We start from the raw sequence: 9027 nt of genomic DNA, 5'->3' as shown, positions 1-9027 counted from the left end.
AAAACAACCAACCAATCATTGAGCATTGTCATATTAAGAATGGCGTTTAGAATAGACACCTCAAACTCCCCATGTTAAGAACAGCTTTCGGAATAGACACCACCAACCTCTCCATCTTAAGGAGGGCATTCGCAATAGACAACCCCAACATCCTCCATGTAAAGAATAGCCTTTGGAGTAATGGTGGTAAAAAAAGAAAATATACATAGTCTTCGATGGGGGGGGGGGGAGAAAATATACAGCGAGAGAATCCAGTAGATCGCGCAGGTTTAAATAAAGTATATATAAATGAATTACCTACAAAAAAAGTAACTATGTTTGGAAAAAATATAATTAATTACTGAAACAAAGGTACAAATCAAGCGAGCAATTTACTCATAGAGCAAAAGTAGGTATCATTGCGACGCCATGTTTGAATGATACATTAACATTCGTTGAGCATGCTAGTACCGTTATTCCGGAATATAGGAACGACCAGAGCTAGTGGAATTAGTAAGGGAGACTTTATTATTTTTTGTAAGGGAAAAGGGAAAGATTATGTTATGTCAAGGAGTTTACAATCCAGTTACGAAGAGTGCAACCCCATGTCTGTCCAAATATTGATTACTGGGAGTGATAAGAGGACTTATTATTTAGAGAAAAAAATAAGAACTACTTCCTCTAAAAATGGTTGTGATGATGTTGCTCCTAGGATGAAATGTAGGATTTTATTATAACGACCAAATGTGTATAAAATGGCGTTCTAAAGTTACATAAGATAGTGGCTAATAGTCGAGACATAATAAATTTGTATGTGGCATCTGTTGTTGCAAACCTAGGGTACTTTGTTCCTGAGGGGAATTTCTGCAATCAAAATATTATATAGGAGATTAGAATTTCATATTATATTGGGGGGGGGGTGAATGGTCATTATGTAATTATCTGAAAGTGTATAACTTTAAAAAAAAAAAAAAAAAACTTAAAAATAATCGTTAAAATGTCTAAATAGTTTTTAAGTCATTATTGTAAAGTTTGTGACGTTTTTTTTTTTTATTTTACAAAATTTAAATTTTCCTAAGCTTGAATTGTCTCACTCTAATCGAAATGGACGTCTCCAAAAATAAAAACAGAAAAAATTGTCATAAAAAATTAAAATGCCCAAATGCTGTCAATTCAAATATGACTTCTTAAAGACTTCCACTGTGTACACACACACACACACACACACACATATATATATACATATATATATTATATATATATACATATATATATATATATATATATATAAAGCTGAATGTGTGTGTGTGTGTGTGTGTGTGTGTGTGTGTGTGTGTCTGGTCACGAATAGGCTCCTATATGGTTGACTATTTTAAAAACTGATTACATATAATGATAGAAAATGTATCGAGACACAGGAATGGATATGTTTGATCTGGCAGAAAGGTGGTTCATTAAAATTGTGGGGTCTGCGTTCGCGCCTGGTCCACAAAGTATGGAAATAAAAAAAATAAAAAATTAAAAAAAAAGTTTACAAGTGTTTTTGATATAGATGTACATAAGAATACTTTGATAAGTATGTTTTAACTTAAATAGGGATGGTATAATAAAATTGTGGGGTCTGCGTTCGCACATGGCCTTCATAGAATGGAAATAAGCACAAACTTTAATAAAGACTTTTCATATCTATCTGCGTAAGTATACTTTGATAATTATGTTTCAGTTTGAAGAAATATGGTAAAATAAAATTATGGGGTGTTCGTTCGCACCTGACCTCCATAGAATGGAAATATGTCACAAAGTTTAACAAGGTTTTTTAATATAGATCCACAAAATATTGTGATGAGTGTTTCAGTGTGAACAGGTATGGTATAATAAATTATGGGGTTTATCTATTTTATTTTTACTTTCATCATATTTTGCTTTGGTTTTGATACCCCCAAATTCAACCCAAATTTACAACCCTTCCTTTTCATAATCTATCATACTTTCATAAATCATAGTCCATTTTCTGTAGGCTGTTTTTGTACCCAGTCAACGACGGGTACTTTTGCTAGTATATATATATATATATATATATATATATATATATATATTATTCGAATAGCAAAATTTTAAAATAATGAGAAATAAATAAACCATAATCGAATGTTAATAAAAAAATAAATAATACATCAGGCGATTAAAAAATCATGAAGTTTAATATAACCATTATATTATATTTTTATAATATTTTTTTTATAATTTATATCATAATATATATATATATATATATTTTTTTCTCTGGTTGTATTACACTTCGTGATTTTTTAATCGACTGATGTATTATTCATATATATATATATATATGAATATATATATATATATATATATATCACACAAAGTTAATGGCTAAAAAAGCTGAAAGATAAGAACATTTCAAGTGTTTAGGGCAAATAGCAAGTCTAAAATCCCTTCCACTTTTTTCTTTTATCATGGTTGATATATTTTCTCTTTCTATTCTTTCAAACTTTCTAATTTGTAACGTTTTCTTTATTTCGTAAGAAATTGAATGTTTGTATGAACACTAGGGAAGCATAATTTTTTCTTCTGCCATTCATCAAAGAGAGTGTAAACCAGAGAAACATATATCTCTCTTAACTACAGTCAAACTATAAGAATTGAATATCTCCAAACATATGTTTTAATGGAAAAAAAAAGAAAAAGAATTCAGTTTGTTATATATGCTGACTATAAAAAATGAGCAAACGTTTTTTTTAACAACTATTGTGAATATTGAATTTTTAAATTAAAAAACAGATAGATAAAAAAAACAATTATGAGAAAATTAAATGTTACAAAATTAAAAGTTAAATAATTTCGTAAATTAAACAATAAATAAATGAAAATAAAAATAAAATCAATAAAAATACAATTAATAAATAAATTAAATACCTTTAAAAATGAAAAATTTAAATCAATAAAAAATATAATTAAAAAATAAATTAAATACCTTTAAAAATGAAAAATTTAAATCAATAAAAAATATAATTAAAAAATAAATTAAATACTTTTAAAAACGAAAAATTTAAATCAATAAAAAATATAATTAAAAAATAAATTAAATACTTTTAAAAACGAAAAATTTAAATCAATAAAAAATATAATTAAAAAATAAATTAAATACTTTTAAAAGTGAAAAATTTAAATCAATAAAAAATATAATTAAAAAATAAATTAAATACTTTTAAAAATGAAAAATTTAAATCAATAAAAAATATAATTAAAAAATAAATTAAATACTTTTAAAAACGAAAAAAAAAAGGTAAAATAATAGATAACCAAAACTGTTTTAAAATCAATTAAATAGATTTTAAGCAATTTATTTGAATAAAATGAAAAATAATTGTAAAAAATTAAAAGTAATTAATAAAAATAAAATATTATTAGAAATAATTTTTTTAAAAATCCATAAGAAAATCAAAATCAGTAATTTTTATAAAAAGTATTTTTTCTTGCTCGGATTGCCTGCTTGGCAATGGTAATCTCTTGTGGAGTTACTTTTCTGTTTTAAATGCTATTCTCTACTCTCATCTAATACGATGTTTGAAATTGATTGTCCATAAGGTGAGTTAGGGGAGATAATTTCGTTATAACCAGAAATGCTCTTTTTAAAACCTACAACCTCTGAATTTGTGTGCCAAATAGAAAATGGATCTTCGATTGACTTTCGCCACGTAACTCTTGTTTCACTTATTTTGTTATTTCATTATCAAATTCCATAAGCGATGTTTCTGACAAAGAATGAAAAATTGCTGTTTTCTGGGTGAGAATCTAAGTAACACTTACTGTTGGCAAGTTTTGAACCTTGAAGTAGTATTAAAAAAAAAATTTTCTTTCTCTGTAGAAGTGGCATTTTTTTTTTTTTTTTTTTTTGCAGGAATTGAAATTCAAGGAATTTTGTTTAATTGGTGTCTAAATTTAATGCAAATCTGAAATATTTTAATTTTCAAATAATGCCTATGTTATGCCTCTAAAACCCTTTGAAATACCCCAAAGAAATTAAAATTTAGTGAATATTTAATAATTTATATTAATTAATAGTTAATAATGATTAATAATTTCACAAATTAAAAACCTGAAGAGAATTTTATAGTGGAGAGTAGAAAATGAATCTTGATTTTCTTCAGGAAGACTCATAACTCGTTTTCCTGATTTTGTCCTTTAGTTTTCACATTCTATGAGCGATGTTTTTGACAAAGGAGGAAAATTGCTGTTATTCTTTTTTTTTAATTAAGCCCTATGACATTGTTGGCTGTTTATTTATTTATTTATTTATTTTACCTCCTTACATCAAGTGGCTTCATGACTTGTTTGGATTGATTTCCACACAAAAAAAGAAAAAAAAACCCCAGATACCTTCTATTTTATAGTTTGATATGATCACCTTAAGTTTTGCTCCAATTAGGATGAAATTTTTTTTGTTTCTTTATATTCGTCCAAAGCGAGACAATATTACCACTGAGACTTAGGTGGCTACCGTGAATTAGAAACCAGATTTATAGAGGCATGCAAATTAGGGATTGGTGCAACAAGACGATTAACCATCAATTTGTCTGTCCATTTTCGCTTTGTTTTGATCACTCAAAACATGGCATACTGCCACTGGCACGTAAGTGGTCATTGTGAATTAAATGCCAGATCTAAGTGGGGAGTTGTGCAGCGAGATGCTTGTTTACATTACATTGAAATTTCTGCATGTTGGTATAGTCGTGAAAGCAAGGAGAGCATTTCAAACGATGTTTAAAGTTTACAAAGGTCATTCCAAAAGTTAATCTTCCTATTTTTTAACTAAAAAAGTTGAAGAGCTATGAAAACGGAAGTGGTACCATTAAAACGAGCGACCTTTTGCGCTCCAGAATGTATTTTTTTCTACAGAGTCACCATCATTTTCAATGCACTTTTGCCAGGAATTCAATGACGTATCTCTGCTGCTGATGCATGTCTATGACAGGGGTTGCTTTCTTAGCCCCACTCTGTCAACATCTGCAACAGAGGGATGAAACTTGTAGGTCATGAATGCATAAGTCCAGTCAATCGTAACAATATAATTTTCAATCTCTCTGATCCATTCGGGCGAAATAAATATTAAAAAAAAGAAGGCATTATTTTGGAGCGCCCCTCGTACCTATTCATAATCTGTCGCATTTTACACATTTCGTGAAAGCTTGAGGATAAAGTTTAGCACAGAGCAAGTAAAATAAAGATGAATTTTTGAATTGATGGAAAGGCGATGATTTTTGTGTTTCAATAAGGGTTGAATGGCATTAGTTTAAGAAGCACTGCTTTAAAGGTGAGGGAACGACTTTCGGATCTTGCTTCGTTCAGTGAGCAATCATTGTTTTCCTTGTTAAAATTTGAAACAGAAATTTTAAAGGCACTACACAACGTCCACGTGAAACCACTCCTTCTCACTATTGTCCAGTTGTGCATGAAAATCATAAGAGGAAAAAGTAAATAAGAGATATGTAGGTTAAATAGACGAGTGATCGTATGAGATTTTATATATATATATATATATATATATATACGTGTTACAGAATATCAGAAAAACATTGGTACCGTTAGTTTCAAATCCGAAACAAAGGGGAAACCAATCTCTGGTCACCTATAGCGGACTCTCTTCAACCTCTGTTTATAAGAGGAAAAAATAAATAAGAAACGCATATAATAAATAGATAAATGGTCGTATGAGGTTTATATATATATATATATATATATATATATATATATATATATATTATAATACAATTAAATGAACATTGTTAGAAGCCTATGCGGATCGAACAAAGTTTCAACATTTTCATGTTTCATCACGGACTCCAAGTGAATTTTGCAGTCAGAAGATGAAATAAAAATTTCCCAGAATGCAATCAAGAAGACAGAAAGAACGATCCCTTCTTTTTCTCCTTTACATTCTTGAATTGATGGCATTCTGTGAAAAAATTATTTTATCTTCACTTGGAGCCCTGATGAAACATGAAAATGTTGAAACGTTGATCGATCTATGTAGACTCCTTAAAATGTTTATATACAATATAACCCCGGGATACGGTGGCCCTATGATACAGATTTTTCTGGTTACGGTATTCCCCGCTTTATGGTGTTATTTATAATGTTATTTGATTATATACATGCGTATTGTATATTGTACTGTATTTGGTTACTAATTTTTAATGCCGTATCCCATGGTTCTACAGTATTTTTTATATAAAAGCTCTACACATGTACTGAGCACTTTTGAGGAAATATTGGTTTTAGTTCATGTTAAAAATATACCTGAACTTAATAGATATATATATATATATATATATATATATATATATATATATATATATATGACTGGTTGGATTGAGAGATACTAATGAGGTACCAAGTGGTAGTGATTGTTTGACCTCTAACCCGTGCCTTATACAAGAGTCATTAGCTGCTGCTGAAGAACTACCGTTTATATAGGTGTAATTGTAGTAATTTAATGTGATATATATATATATGTATGTACTAGCATTTCAGCGCGGCATTGTGCGGGTGTTTGGAGGTGTATGTTGAGCAAAAAAAAAAAAATAAAAGCGGTCAATTTTTTTTTTTAACTATGACCCCTATTATGACCCCATAACATTTATTGTTTTGGGGTCAAATCAAGAAATCAAGTTATTAAGTTAGATCCATGTCCAAGGAATCTATATCTAAAATTTTAAGTGTTTATACCCAAAATTGTCAGAGGAGTTTGGTAGAGTTATCAAAGGTCAAATCGTTCACATCGATTTTCCCAAATCTCAGTACCCTGCATATCAAATTTCAAGTCTTTAGACTAAAATTTGACAGAGAGGGAAATTTACAGACACACACACACACACACACCGACACGTTCACTTTTATAGATATACTAGCATTTCAGCCCGACGTTGCCCGGGTGTTTGGATGTGTTGAACTTTGACTCCTTAACAGTCAAATGTCTGGCCCAAAACCGATTACAAAGATTTTCCCAAATCTCCATAGCATGTATATCAAATTTCGAGTCTGTAGACTTAAAATTGACAAAGTTATTGCGTAGGAAAATGTACACAGACACGCACACACGTTCACTTTTATATATATACTAGCATGGGTGCACGGCGTTGCCCGGGTATTTGGAAGTGTATGTTTAGCAAAAAAAAAAAACGGTAAATTTTTTTTTAATTTTGACCCCTATTATCACCCCTAAAAATTTATTGTTTTTGGCTCAAGTCAAGTTATTAAGTTAGATCCATGTCCAACGAACCTATATCTAAAATTTCAAGTGTGTAGACCCAAAATTATCGGAGGAGTTTGGTAAAGTTCTCAAAGGTCAAATCGTTGAACTTTGACCCCTTAATCGCCAAATTTCTGGCCAAAAACCGATCACATCGATTTTCCCAAATCTCAGTACCCTGCATATCAAATTTCAAGTCTTTAGACTAAAATTTGACAGAGAGGGAAATTTACAGACACACACACACACCGACACGTTCACTTTTATAGATATACTAGCATTTCAGCCCGACGTTGCCCGGGTGTTTGGATGTGTATGCTGAGCAAAAAAAAAAAAAAAAAAAGTGGTAGTAGGAAGGCAGGCTCGAACCCATACCGCAAAGGAGGAAAAGAACAGGGTAAAACCTAACGTTTATGCTGTTACAACCACCGCCAAACCGGAAGCGACATTTTTTTAAAATTAAGGCCAGACAATCTAAAGGAGAAGATAACTTTCAAAAATATCGGCGAAAAAAGTGACCCCCCCCCCTCGGAGAAAAGTGCGTATTTGAAGGGGAAGATATAAATGTTTTTAGCCAATTTTTTGATATTTGTCGTATGAAAGGTCGAACTTTAAAACGATACTGATAATATATATATGTACTAGCAGTTCCACCCAGCTTTGCTCGAGCATTATGTGCTTTTCATAACTTTCTGTGTATATGTATATATTAAAAAGTGTGAATATATATATGTAATGCCTTTCTATATAATAGTCTTCCTTAACTACCACAGAGAAAAGTTGGTAGAGACCGCAGATGTCAAATGTTTTTTAGCTTTGACCCCAATTTTAACCCCTTAGCATTTATTGTTTTGGGCTAAAATTAAATTAAAATGTTTGACCCATGTCCAAGTAACCTACATCCAAAATTTCAAGTGTTTGGACCCAAAATTGGCAGAGAAGTTTGGTAGAGTCTGCAAAGGTCAACTCTATAAACTTTGACCTCTTGCCAGCTAAATTTTCCACCCAAAACTGATTAAAACGCTTGCTGCATGTCTGAATACCTTTTATGTAAAATTTCAAATGTTTAGATCCAAAATTGGCTTAATAGTTTGCTTGAGACCGCAAAGGTAAAATCTTTTGAATTTTGATCCTTTCGAAGCCAAATTTTCAGTAAAAGAACGATTAAAAAACTTGCCCTATGTCTGAATATAATTTATGTAATATTTCAAATGTTTAGACCAAAAATTGGCTGACTTATTTGTTAGAGACCGCAGAGATCAATTTTTTTTTTTAACTTTGACCCCTTAACATTTATTGTTTTGGGTTCAAATCAAATTACAAAGTTAGATCCATGCCCAAGTAACATATATATAAAATTTCAAGTGTTTAGACCCAAAATTGGCGGAGGAGTTTGATAGAGTTCTCAAGGGTCAAATCGTTGAACTTTGACCCCTTAACAGCAAAATTTCTGGCCGAAACATAATAAAAAAAAAATTTCCCGTATGTCAAATTTCGAGTCTGTAGACTGAAAATTGACAGAGTTATTTTGTAGGGAAATGTACACAGACAGACAAACAGACATTTTCACTTTAAAGATATATTATTATTATTATTTTTATTTATTTTATTTATTAAATATTTAAATATTTTTTGTTTAAATATGTATTAAAATATTTTTTTACATGCGCAAAAGTTATCCATGAATATGTGTTTCTGGGTATCACCTGTCGCAGCATTGATAAACTTTTAACAAGGATCGAACTCCCAATCTTATGACGGGTGATACACAGAAACAC

Source organism: Euprymna scolopes, chromosome 27 (genome assembly GCF_053919585.1).
Source record: "Euprymna scolopes isolate OS-2025 chromosome 27, ASM5391958v1, whole genome shotgun sequence".
Lineage (NCBI taxonomy): Eukaryota > Metazoa > Mollusca > Cephalopoda > Sepiida > Sepiolidae > Euprymna > Euprymna scolopes.
The sequence above is the reverse complement of the archived record's forward strand: the minus strand, read 5'-3'. Positions refer to the sequence as shown.